The sequence below is a fragment of the Pleurodeles waltl genome, chromosome 12, assembly GCF_031143425.1.
Source record: "Pleurodeles waltl isolate 20211129_DDA chromosome 12, aPleWal1.hap1.20221129, whole genome shotgun sequence".
Lineage (NCBI taxonomy): Eukaryota > Metazoa > Chordata > Amphibia > Caudata > Salamandridae > Pleurodeles > Pleurodeles waltl.
In genome coordinates, this window is record NC_090451.1 from 149,583,619 (window position 1) to 149,597,450 (window position 13,832).

General features: G+C 44.3%; 1 protein-coding gene across 2 annotated transcripts in view; it reads right to left on the reverse strand.

Moving 5' to 3' along the window:
* PELP1 (proline, glutamate and leucine rich protein 1) overlaps positions 1-13,832 on the reverse strand; it is a 244,783-nt gene that overhangs the window by 48,460 nt on the left and 182,491 nt on the right. The gene's annotated exons all lie outside the window — the stretch shown is intronic.

The following is a 13,832-nucleotide window of genomic DNA, read 5'->3' on the forward strand; positions in this document are numbered from 1 at the left end:
TAATATTTGACCACGCCCTATGAGTGCCCCTGAGTTTACTAATTACTGGTTTCCTTCATGGGAGGGGATGTACTCATTTCACACATGTCGGAGCGGATAGAAGTCTAAACATTGCTAACTCCGTAAAGCAGGTCTGCGCTCATGACCATGACCTCAGGTTGGTGCTTCACTGGTTGGTTAGCAGGGGTAACTTAGATTGTTTTAGGTCCATGCAGGCAATAATTTATTGCAATTTTGAACTAGCAGACAGACGCATGGCAGGCGACAGTGCAGTGGTTTGCTTTGTATAGAGGTGGCTTTTGGAAGCAAAGGTAATATCCTCTGTTTTAGTTACTAAACGTAGTGGTCACTGGAAAATAGATTAGTGGATTGCGTGCACATTAACAAGTCTCATGATATGGGGAAGGAGTCATGCAGAGGTCTATGCTGCATGAATTATTGGTGTAACACAAAGGCAGTTGATGCATAGAATGAAATAACATACACATTGAGACACAAGGTGAGCTGCATTGCATGATTTGTCAATGGTTTGACAAGGGCCTTGACTGGTGTCTTCGGTCTAAACCTTTTCTCACCGGCACAGTAATGAATGACTATCATGATAGAAAACATTGCCATACCCAACGTGTTTTGTCCCTCAGGACTTCTTCAGGGCACAGAACGAAATACTCAATGTTCCGTCCATATGTGTCTGATCTCTGACACTGCATCAGACACATATGGACGGAACGCTGGTTCTTTAGTTCTGCATCCTGAAGAATTCCTGAGGGACGAAACGCGTTGGCTATGGTAATGTTTTCTATCATGATTGGACTTTTATAGACATTTGCAAAAGGAATAATAAAATTACTCATGATTAATAAAGGATTTGACTGATGAAGTGATATATATTGAAGAGATTCTTCAAGGTTATAAAGCTGTCTAAGGAGGTCCTCCATCATTCAATCTTTTGGAATAAGTTTGTGCTGAGCTTTGGTACACTAGGAAGAAGTCCATTTAATTTTGATTTCGGAGCCAGAACATTGGTCAAGGGCATTGTGGAATTATGAGCGGGCAATGATTTGTCCTATGCCCTAAAAGACTACTTCACATTAGGACGGTCTGTAAAATAAGAATGCAGCCTAAAATAAGTGATTAGTGGAAGACAATTAGGTTATTTAATTGTTGAGAACATATTGTATAAATGTGTTCACAAGATGGTGTTATCTTTGATATAAATAGACATGAATGTTGACGTCACCGAAAACCCAGAACGTCTTCTCTTTCTTTGTAAAGAACTTATGAAAGTGTTGATTACATTTTATTTTTGTGCCCCGGAGTAATTTGTGTGCTCTTGGTAGGAGTAAGTCTTTGACAATTTGCTCCCACTACGCATAGTTTTCTTCTATATTCTCTGGCCTAGGTTTAGTGGGGTTACGTGGGCACACCCAGTATCAACATACACAAGACTCAAACAAGGTCAGACGTTTTTCGTCTGAGTCAGAAGAGGTAGGTTCATCAAGGCAAAGCCAGCCCCAAAGAATTTAGATTGTCAGCAGTGGTTGTAGGTCAGGATAAAATTTAACGACCCAACTGGCTGCATCATTCTCAATATTTACATCTCCACGTAGAGGACCCATGACTTGTAGTGGATCAGCAACCACTATGGTGTTTCCCACCACCCATGAATCTTTAGGGGTCACTATCATCAAATGGGACAGATGCAATCAGGCTGTACACAGGTGGGAGTGTTCACATTACTGGGGGCAAACCACTGGCTCTCTACCCTAGTCCCAAATGTGAACTTGGATTTTAGGTTAGATTGGAACTGCATCCATGGGAGTCAATGTCATGGAGAATATGAGCTAGCAAGAGGGTTCAAATGACTGCAGAATCAGGATAGTCCGCCACAGCCAAAAAACAAACCCATCAGAATGGGTGATGAGGAAAAATGTGTGTGTTTACAAGATTGGAGGAGTACGGGGAGAGAGGCATAATTCATGGATGCTGCATTTTTGCCTCCTGTTTTGCTCTCGAACCATCTCTATAGTTCCTCTACACCTGGTGATACTTTTATTAAGGCCAGATTGGCTGAATCAATCTAGTGACACCTGCCTGACCTGATCCACTGAGGCAACATGCATACACATTGTCATTCAGCTGTGTCTTGTGCACCTCTTCCAGTCAGGGGTTGGTTTGACTTCTCACTTGGCGGTACAGCTCCCCTGCCACTGGTTACGTCACAGCAGCAATATGCTTCAGAGCCCACAATTTCTTACCAGTCTTTAAAATGTAAAGCTGACAGCAGCGGCCCTAATTCTGGCAAAAAAGTGATGTTATGTTACCAGATTTTAGAAAGCGCTGCAAATGCCTTAAAATGTGCCCTGGCGCTAAACAAAACAGGATAGGAAGCAGCTGAGTCGAAGCACAAATACGGTGCTGTCAACCAACTGGGGTTGTAGTTACTGAGGCGTATGAAATTTCCTACAAGACAAGGTGAAGTAGGAGTTACTGGCTTGAGAAATCTGTATTTTTCCTACTTTGAGGGCAATGTTGGCAAGCCAACTAAAAAACATTCTTGATAAAGTAAAAAAATCTCCTCCAAGCAGGTGGAAGTGCATCGTTAACATGCATCCACACCCTGCAATTGCAGGTGATTTCTAAGTGAAATATGAAAGCTATGAAAATTATGCATATTGCTCCAATCTGTAGCTCTGACATACAATTTTGTTGGCCAACGCCAATTTCCAAATATAACAAAAATTGTGTTGTCTACTTTTATGGAATGAATAAAAACATACGATCATGAACCATATTCAGTTCAGATTTGTATTTTTCTATTTATCTGCAAGGGTGCTTCCCTAACAAAAACACTTATGAAAATGATGTAGGATTCAAAGATATGAAGAATAAAATGATCATTTCTAAAGAATATCACTTTCTGCAAGAGCAAATTAAGATGAAAGAAAAATTGATTCATGGAGGATAGCCATTGTAGTGTTTGGAATTCGTCAAAAAGTGTGAAAGCAACATCACTAAAAAATAATTAGTAAAATTAGAAGAATAAAAGACACCTGCAGCGTTAATTATGTGAACAACTATTTAACATGTATTATGTAATATTTAAAAGACTTAAAAAGTAATACCACAGGATGTTGCAAAGAGATACATTGGGAATCTTTTACAAAGAAAACCTTACTCTTGAATTCCAAAGAAGTCTGAACCTGAAAAATGTTTGTTACAATTTACATAAAAGCCAATATATAGAGACCTACTTTGCTTTCTACAAAGAATATATATTTCACTTTTCAAAATTAAACAGAGCTACAACAAATTCAAAGCAAATACTGGCATTCATCTAAGAGTGGCTAACAAAATCCTACTAAACAAGTCAACCTCATGCAATTTGGATCTCTGCATATTTTTTATTAAATGCCACTGTAGGCCTGGATATGTGGGTAAAACATAACAAAGCAAAGACAAGGAGAACGGAACGTAAAAGGAATATGAAGAATAACCTGCTGAATTCATGAACTATGCTACATTTGCCATCATTTCGGACACAACATGAGTCAAATAAGGTTACAGAATCTAGAAGTAGTCAAACATTTACTTAGAGGTGAAGACTAAGGAAGGAATTTATAACAAACAGAACTTTTATGGATTCAACTGATAGGCACTGGACACCCGAATAGTATCAAGAAAACTTTGATTATTCTCATTTCCTTAAGTAGAGAAGCTTGTCAAACTACAATGGGTACTGAGAAATCACTAACTATTAGCTGACAGGGATCTGACTTAAACCTCTGCTTTTCTAACAGTCCGATAACGGAGAAAGGACATCAATATCACATCAACTGTGTTTGTTCAGTAAATATGAACACATGAAATTCATAACAATAAATTCACAAACCAGAGACTAAGGTTCACGGAGAGGTGGTTGGAAATGAAGGAGAAGAATAAGTTACTTACCTTCGGTAACGCTTTTTCTGGTGGATACAGTAACTACCTGTGGATTCCTCACCTAAAGAATTCTCCCCTCGCGCCAGCCTCGACGGAAATTTCTTCTAGCTCTGCACGCCGACGATGACGTCACAATCGCCCGACTCCACGCGACGCCACATGACGTCATCCAGGCAATAAGAAGCCCTCGTCGACGTGCAGACGTCAGTTATCACCATTTTTTACGTGCCATAGAGGCGAACAGGTTAAACCTAAACAGTAAACATTCATCCAGAATAGATGAAAATAAAACATTTAATATAGAACTCAATATAAATCACAGTCATGAATGCTCAATTCGAGATAGAAATAAATATATACATATATATGTATAATTCCAGTCCAAAATGTCCTTTTCACTATCTTAATTTGCAAAGGAAAAGTATATACAATGAATACAACTATATGCATGAAACGGCTATATACATATATATATATGGAAAATGTCACTTACCCAGTGTACATCTGTTCGTGGCATTAGTCGCTGCAGATTCACATGCTGTGCACAGTCCGCCATCTGGTGTTGGGCTCGGAGTGTTACAAGTTGTTTTTCTCCGAAGAAGTCTTTTCGAGTCACGAGACCGAGGGACTCCTCCCATTTCGATTCCATTGCGCATGGGAGTCGACTCCATCTTAGATTGTTTTCCCCGCAGAGGGTGAGGTAGGAGTTGTGTATGTTAGTAATAGTGCCCATGCAATGGAATGAATACGTATGTACATAATAAAGGTTAAAGTAATATATTTACAAATGTACAAATGTTCAAGATCTACTTCTAAACAGCTACAGGCTCCCGGGGAGGCGGGTGGGCGCATGTGAATCTGCAGCGACTAATGCCACGAACAGATGTACACTGGGTAAGTGACATTTTCAGTTCGATGGCATGTGTAGCTGCAGATACACATGCTGTGCATAGACTAGTAAGCAGTTATCTCCCCAAAAGCGGTGGTTCAGCCTGTAGGAGTTGAAGTAGTTTGAAATAATGTTCTTAGTACAGCTTGACCTACTGTGGCTTGTTGTGCAGTTAACACATCTACACAGTAGTGCTTGGTAAATGTATGAGGCGTAGACCATGTTGCTGCCTTACATATTTCGTTCATTGGAATATTTCCTAGAAAGGCCATGGTAGCACCTTTCTTTCTGGTTGAGTGTGCCTTTGGTGTAATAGGCAGCTCTCTCTTTGCTTTAAGATAGCAGGTTTGAATACACTTAACTATCCACCTAGCAATGCCTTGTTTTGAAATTGGATTTCCTGTATGAGGTTTTTGAAAGGCAATAAATAGTTGTTTTGTTTTTCTAATTAGTTTTGTTCTGTCAATGTAGTACATTAGTGCTCTTTTGATGTCTAATGTATGTAGTGCTCTTTCAGCTACAGAATCTGGCTGTGGGAAGAACACTGGTAATTCTACTGTTTGATTTAAGTGGAACGGTGAGATAACCTTTGGTAAAAATTTTGGATTTGTCCTTAGAACTACTTTATTTTTATGTATTTGAATAAATGGTTCTTGTATGGTAAATTCTTGAATCTCACTTACTCTTCTTAGAGATGTGATGGCAATCAAAAATGCAACTTTCCACGTTAAGTATTGCATTTCACAAGAATGCATGGGCTCGAAAGGTGGACCCATGAGTCTTGTTAAGACAATGTTGAGGTTGCATGAGGGAACAGGTGGTGTTCTTGGTGGTATAATTCTGTTTAGGCCTTCCATAAACGCTTTAATGACTGGTATTCTAAATAGTGAAGTTGAATGAGTAATTTGCAGGTAAGCTGATATTGCGGTGAGATGTATCTTTATGGAAGAGAAAGCTAGATTTGATTTTTGCAAATGTAGTAAATATCCTACTATATCTTTTGGAGATGCGTGTAATGGCTGAATTTGATTATTATGGCAGTAATACACAAATCTTTTCCACTTATTTGCATAGCAGTGTCTACTGGTAGGTTTCCTAGCTTGTCTTATGACCTCCATACATTCTTGTGTGAGGTCTAAGTGTCCGAATTCTAGGATTTCAGGAGCCAGATTGCTAGATTCAAAGATGCTGGATTTGGATGTCCGATCTGTTTTTTGTGTTGTGTTAACAGATCTGGTCTGTTGGGTAGTTTGACATGAGGTACTACTGAAAGGTCTAGTAGTGTTGTGTACCAAGGTTGCCTTGCCCATGTTGGTGCTATTAGTATGAGTTTGAGTTTGTTTTGACTCAACCTGTTTACTAGATATGGAAGGAGAGGGAGAGGGGGAAAAGCGTACGCAAATATCCCTGACCAGTTCATCCATAGAGCATTGCCTTGGGATTGATCTTGTGGGTACCTGGATGCGAAGTTTTGGCATTTTGAGTTTTCCTTTGTTGCAAATAGATCTATTTGAGGTGTTCCCCAAATTTGAAAGTAATTGTTTAGTATTTGGGGGTGAATTTCCCATTCGTGGGTTTGTTGGTGATCTCGAGAGAGATTGTCTGCCAACTGGTTCTGAATCCCTGGAATAAATTGTGCTATGAAGGGGAATGTGGTTGTGAATCGCCCAATGCCATATTTTTTGTGTTAGGAGGCACAACTGTGTCGAGTGTGTCCCTCCTTGTTTGTTTAGATAATACATTGTTGTCATGTTGTCTGTTTTGACAAGAATGTATTTTTGGGTTATTATGGGTTGAAATGCTTTCAGCGCTAGAAATACTGCTAACAGTTCTAAGTGATTTATGTGAAACTGCCTCTGATGTATGTCCCATTGTCCTTGGATGCTGTGTTGATTGAGGTGTGCTCCCCACCCGGTCATGGAAGCATCCGTCGTTATGACGTATTGTGGCACTGGGTCTTGGAAAGGCCGCCCTCGGTTTAAATTTGTACTGTTCCACCATAGAAGCGAGATGTATGTTTGGCGGTCTATCAACACCAGATCTAGAAGTTGACCCTGTGCTTGTGACCATTGTGATGCTAGGCACTGTTGTAAGGGCCGCATGTGCAATCTTGCGTTTGGGACAATGGCTATGCATGAAGACATCATGCCTAGGAGTTTCATTACCATTTTGACTTGTACTTTTGTGTTGGATACATGGCCTGTATTACCTTGTGAAATGTTTGAACCCTTTGTGGACTTGGAGTGGCAATCCCTTTTGCTGTGTTGATTGTCGCTCCTAAGTATTGCTGTGTTTGACACGGCAAAAGGTGTGACTTCGCGTAGTTGGAGAAACCTAGCCTGTGAAGGGTCTGTATGACATATTTTGTGTGCTGTGAACACTGTCTTAGCGTGTTGGTTTTGATTAACCAGTCGTCTAAGTACGGGAACACATGTATTTGCTGCCTTCCGATATGTGCAGCTACTACTGCCAGGCATTTTGTAAAAACTCTTGGCGCAGTTGTTATTCCGAATGGCAACATTTTGAATTGGTAATGTATTCCTTGGAATACGAACCTTAGGTATTTCCTGTGTGAAGGATGTATTGGTATATGGAAATACGCATCTTTTAGGTCTAATGTTGTCATGTAGTCTTGCTGTTTGAGCAGTGGGATTACGTCTTGTAACGTGACCATCTGAAAGTGGTCTGATTTGATGTAGGTATTTAGTGTTCTGAGATCTAGTATTGGTCTCAGAGTTGTGTCCTTTTTGGGTATTAGAAAGTACAGTGAGTAAACTCCTGTGTTTTTTTGTAGATTTGGTACTAATTCTATTGCGTCCTTTTGTAGCAATGCTTGAACTTCTAGTCCTAGAAGATCTATATGTTGTTTTGACATATTGTGTGTTTTCGGTGGGACGTTTGGAGGGAATTGGAGAAATTCTATGCAATAACCATGCTGGATAATTGCTAAGACCCAAGTGTCTGTTGTTATTTCCTCCCAAAGTTTGTAAAATTGGCTTAGTCTTCCCCCCACAGGTGTTATGTGATGGGGTTGTGTGACTTGTGAGTCACTGTTTATTTTGAGGAGTTTTGGGGCCTTGGAATTTCTCGATTTCTTGGGAATTGGCCCCCTCGATATTGCCCCAGAAAACCTCCACTCTGATATTGACCCTGGTAAGTAGGCCTTGTTTGTGAGGTTGTGGTTTCTGTGGGTTGACCTCGAAACCCTCCCCTAAAAGGTGTTTTTCGAAATGTGCCTCTGCTCTGCGGGGAGTAGAGTGCGCCCATGGCTTTGGCTGTATCGGTGTCTTTTTTGAGTTTCTCAATGGCAGTGTCTACCTCCGGCCCAAACAATTGCTGTTCATTAAATGGCATATTGAGCACAGCTTGTTGGATTTCCGGCTTGAACCCTGAAGTGCGCAGCCATGCGTGCCTTCGTATCGTGATTGCAGTGTTTATTGTCCTTGCAGCTGTATCTGCTGCATCCATGGAAGACCGTATCTGATTATTTGAGATACTTTGTCCCTCTTCCACCACCTGTTGCGCTCTTTTTTGGAACTCCTTGGGTAAGTGTTCGATGAAATGTTGCATTTCATCCCAATGAGCTCTGTCGTATCTTGCCAAGAGTGCTTGTGAATTGGCAATACGCCATTGATTTGCTGCTTGTGCTGCAACCCTTTTTCCCGCAGCATCAAATTTGTGGCTCTCCTTGTCTGGAGGTGGTGCGTCTCCTGAGGTATGAGAGTTGGCTCTCTTACGAGCTGCCCCGACAACTACTGAGTCTGGTGTTAGTTGTGTCGTAATATAGATTGGATCTGTTGGCGGTGGCTTGTACTTTTTCTCCACCCTTGGAGTTATGGCTCTGCCTTTAACTGGATCCTCAAATATTTGTTTTGAATGTCTTAGCATTCCTGGGAGTATGGGAAGGCTTTGGTACTGGCTATGGGTGGAGGATAGGGTGTTAAACAGAAAGTCATCCTCAATTGGTTCAGAATGTAAGGTGACGTTGTGAAATTTGGCTGCACTTGCGACCACCTGTGTGTAGGATGTACTGTCCTCAGGTGGTGACGGTTTTGTAGGATAGGAGTCTGGGCTGTTGTCAGACACTGGAGTATCGTAAAGGTCCCATGCATCAGGATCATCCTGACTCATTGTAGTATGAGCTGGTGAATGCATCAGTGGTGGAGTTGTTGCTGGTGATGCATGTATTGATGGTGGTGGAGACGGTGGTGGGGTTGTTTTCCTTGCCACCTTTGCCTGTGGTTGCTTGTCCTTTTGTTGAAAGGCAAGTTTTCTTTTTATTTTGATTGGGGGAAGAGTGGTTATCTTCCCTGTGTCCTCATGAATATGAAGCCTTCTTTGCGTGTAGTCAGGCTCTACAGCTTGAAGCTCCTCTCCAAATCTATGTAATTGGGAGGTTAATCCTTGTTCCTCTGTATAGGAACTAGTTTTCGGCTCCGAGGCTGGATGTTTCGGAACCGAAACCTTTTCGGAAGTCTTTTTAGGCTCCGAAGAAACCTTCTTTGTTTTCGGCGTGGTGTCTCGGTGCCGAAATTCTTCGGTGCCGCTGTCTCTGTGCCGAAGTTTCTCGGAGCCGCTGTCTCGGCTCCAAGGTTGCTGTGTGGCGGTATCTCGACCGGAGTCGGATGACTTCGACACCAGCATTGCCTTTTTCGGTGCCTTGGATCGGTCACCTAGTTTTCGGGTTAAGCCATGGCCTGTTGGCGGTGGCGTCCCCTGGGCTTTTGTGGACTTCTCGTGAGTCTTGATTTTCGACGTCTTACTCACGGTTTTGGGTGTTTCTTCGGCGTCGAGTTCTTCAGAATCCGACTCGTGGACGGAGAAAGCTTCTTCTTCCTCCTCGAAACGTTCTTGACCTGTCGGCGTGGACGCCATTTGTAGTCTCCTGGCTCTTCGGTCTCTCAGCGTCTTCCTCGACCGAAACGCTCGACAGGCTTCACAAGTATCCTCCTTGTGCTCGGGGGACAAGCACAAGTTACAGACCAGATGCTGATCCGTATACGGATACTTGTTATGGCATTTTGGGCAGAAGCGGAATGGGGTCCGTTCCATCAGCCTTGAAGTCTCACGTGGCCGGGCCGACCAGGCCCCGACGGGGGATCGAAAAAACCCCAAAGGGCCACCGGAGCTCTTCAAAATTCGGTGTCGATTTGTTCTAACTAACCCGATATCGAACGCAAACAATACCGAGGTTTTTTTCCGAGATTCTAACTAACTTTCCGACCCGAAACACGGAGCGAAAAGGAACACGTCCGAACTCGATGGCGGAAAAAAACCAATCTAAGATGGAGTCGACGCCCATGCGCAATGGAATCGAAATGGGAGGAGTCCCTCGGTCTCGTGACTCGAAAAGACTTCTTCGAAGAAAAACAACTTGTAACACTCCGATGGCGGACTGTGCACAGCATGTGTATCTGCAGCTACACATGCCATCGAACATATATCTATACACAAGATCAAGGATGCGCACCCAAAGAGATCTTGGCTTGACCAGTCAGGCAACGGGGAGGCAGGTGGGACCGTGAGGAATCCACAGGTAGTTACTGTATCCACCAGAAAAAGCGTTACCTAAGGTAAGTAACTTATTCTTCTGATGGATACACCTACCTGTGGATTCCTCACCTAAAGAATAGAGTCCCCAAGCAGTATAACCTCCGGTGGCGGGTGCCCGAATGGTCAAACCAAGAAATCTTGCAGCACAGAGCGAGCAAAATGGCCATCCCTCCTAACCTCAGAGTCCAAACAGTAATGTTAGGCAAAAGTATGGAGGGACGCCCAAGTCGCTGCCCTGCAGATGTCAGCCACAGGAACACCTCTAGCCAAAGCTGATGAAGCTACTTTGGCTCTGGTGGAATGGGCACGAAGCCCCACAGGTGGATCCCTCTTTGCCAAAGAATAGCAGATCTTAATACATAGAATGACCCACCTGGATTGCGTTCTCTTGTGGACCGCTCTACCTTTCCTCTTCCCCACGTATCCAACGAAGAGCTGTTCATCCTGTCTGAACTCTTTCGTCCTGGCGACGTAGAAGCTCAGAGCTCTTCGCGGATCCAGCCGGTGGAGCCTCTCTTCCTCCTTGGATGGGTGAGGTAGAGGGTAAAAGGAAGAGAGAGTAATCGACTGCCCCATGTGAAAGGGTGTAACAACCTTCGGAAGGAAAGCTGCCTTGGTCCTCAACACCACTTTGTCCCTAAAGAAAGAAAGGTATGGGGTTCCCACAGAGAGAGCCTGAAGCTCGCTAACCCTTCTGGCAGATGTTATTTCCACCAGGAAAACAGTTTTGAATACTAGGTACCGTAAATAACAAGAGTGCATTGGTTCGAACGGAGCCCCCATAAGAAAAGTTAAGACTAAGTTAAGGTCCCACTGAGGCATAACGAATGGCGTGGGTGGATACCTATTAGTGAGTCCCTTTAGAAACTTTAAAACAATTGGTGATTTAAAGAAGGATGGTTGATCAGGAAGGCACAGAAAAGCAGAAAGTGCAGACAGATAAACTTTAACAGTAGCAATTGCAAAACCTTTCTGTGCCAGATTGAGTGCAAATGACAAAATGTCAGATAAACCAGCTTTTAAAGGATCTAAACTATTCTCTCCACACCAGCTTGTAAATTTAGCCCAACGATTAGCATAGATTGACTTGGTGGAGTGTCGCCTGGCCGATAAAATAACTTCCACCACATCTGGAGGGAGAGAAAAGGAACTCAGATTGCCCCGTTCAATATCCAGGCATTAAGATGCAGGCTCTGGAGGTGGGGGTGTAGAATCTGCCCTCGGGAGACGGAGCGGAGGGCACTGAGAGAGTTGGAGTAGGTCCGAATACCACACCCTTCTCGGCCAATCCGGAGCAATTAGGATGACTTGAGCTCGGTCTTGGCGGATCTTCCTGAGAACTCAAGGAATCAAGGGTATGGGGGGGAAACGCGTAAAGTAACTGACCCTTCCAGGTCATCTGAAACGCGTCCCCCAAAGCTCCTTGCACCGGATACTGGAGGCTGCAAAATAGCGGGCACTGCGCATTCTCTTGAGTGGCAAACAGATCTATTTGCGGATATCCCCACATCCTGAAGATACACAGAACTAGATCTGGATGAAGACACCACTCGTGGTCGACCGAGCTGCGTCGACTGAGAATGTCTGCACGCACGTTCAGGACTCCAGCTAAGTGATGTGCAATCAAGCAGATCTTGTGGTCTTGAAGCCAGGACCAGAGACGAAGAGCTTCTCTGCAGAGAAGATCCGACCCCCACTCCTCCCTGTTTGTTTATATACCACATCGCGGTCATGTTGTCCGTTAGAACTTGGATTGACTGACTGCGAATGGAAGGGAGGAGGGCCTTGAGTGCCAGACGTACTGCCCGCCACTCTAACAGATTGATATGTAACTTCTGTTCCCCTGGAGACCAAAGGCCCTTGATCTCCAGGTCCCCCAGATGAGCTCCCCACCTTAGAGTGGAAGCATCCGTTACCACCGTGGCCACTGGGGGAGGCAGCGAGAACGGCCTTCCTTGAGACAGGTTGTCGACCGCTGCCCACCATTGAAGATCCACTGCAGTGTCTCTGGAGATCTTTTTATCGAATCTTAGAGATCCCCTTTGTGCTGAAACCACTGCTTGCGGACGCACCACTGTAGAGCCCTCATGTGCCAGCGTGCATGAGTGACCAACAGTATGCAAGAAGCGAACAGACCGAGCAGTCGAAGGACCTTGAGGACTGGAACTACTGCTCCATTTTGAAACATTGGAATCAACGCCTGAATATCCTGGACCCGCTGGGGTGGAGGAAAGGCCCGACTCAATGACGTGTCTAATACTGCCCCTATGAACAGGAGGCATTGAGAGGGCTCCAGGTGAGATTTGGGTACACTGACTGAAAAACCCAGGTCGTACAACAATTGAGTTGTCGACTGGAGATGGCACCGCACGAGCTCCGGAGTTTTGGCCTTGATCAACCAATCGTCCAGATAGGGAAACACAGCTATCCCCCTTCTTCTGAGCTATGCTGCTACCACCGCCATCACCTTTGTGAAGACTCGAGGTGCTGAAGTAAGACCAAAAGGGAGGACCACAAACTGATAATGCTGCGATCCCACTACAAACCGGAGATACTTCCTGTGCGGTTTGAGGATCCGAATATGAAAATACGCGTCCTGAAAATCGACCGACACCATCCAGTCTCCTTCGTTCAACGCCAAAAGAACCTGTGAGAGGGTCAGCATTTGGAACTTTTCCTGTTTGAGGAACCAATTCAAAATCCTCAAGTCCAAAATCGGTCTCAGCCGACCATCCTTTTTGGGAATCAGGAAGTATCTTGAATAGCAACCCTGACCCCTCTCTTGCTCGGGAACCAACTCTATCGCACCTTTTTCTAATAGGGATAATACCTCCTGCTGTAATAGGAGAAGATGGTCTTCCGAACAGAAGGATGGGCGGGGAGGGAAGGTAGGAGGGAATTCCCGAAAGGGAAGAGCGTACCCCTTCTTCACAATGTCGATGACCCAGGAGTCCGATGTTATAACCTCCCACATTGGAAGAAAACGGGCAAGTCTCCCACCTACCGGAGACGAATGGACAGGGAGTGGAGGAGGACTACGGCTGCTTTCCTTGCTGCACCCCTCCCGAGGAAGAGGCAGAGTGCTGCAAGGTGGCTCCTTTCGTACGGACTCTGCCCCTGCCCCTGAAGGATCTGTACGGCAGGGTAGAAGTAGATTGCTGTGGTCCTTGCAATCTTCCCCGAAAGGAACCACTTCCAAATCCTTTAAACCTCCGAAAGCCTCTAAAGGAGGATGAGGCTGACAACTGGAGTCCCAAAGATCTAGTGGTCGCTCTGCTTTCTTTAAAACGCTCCAGGGCAGAGTCAGCCTTTGTGCCGAAGAGCTTCTCTCCATCAAACGGAAGATCAAGAAGTGTGGCCTGCACGTCCGACGAGAAGCCAGATGACCGTAGCCAAGACTGCCGTCTTGAAACTATGGTCGTGCCCATAGCCCTAGCAACCGAGTCCG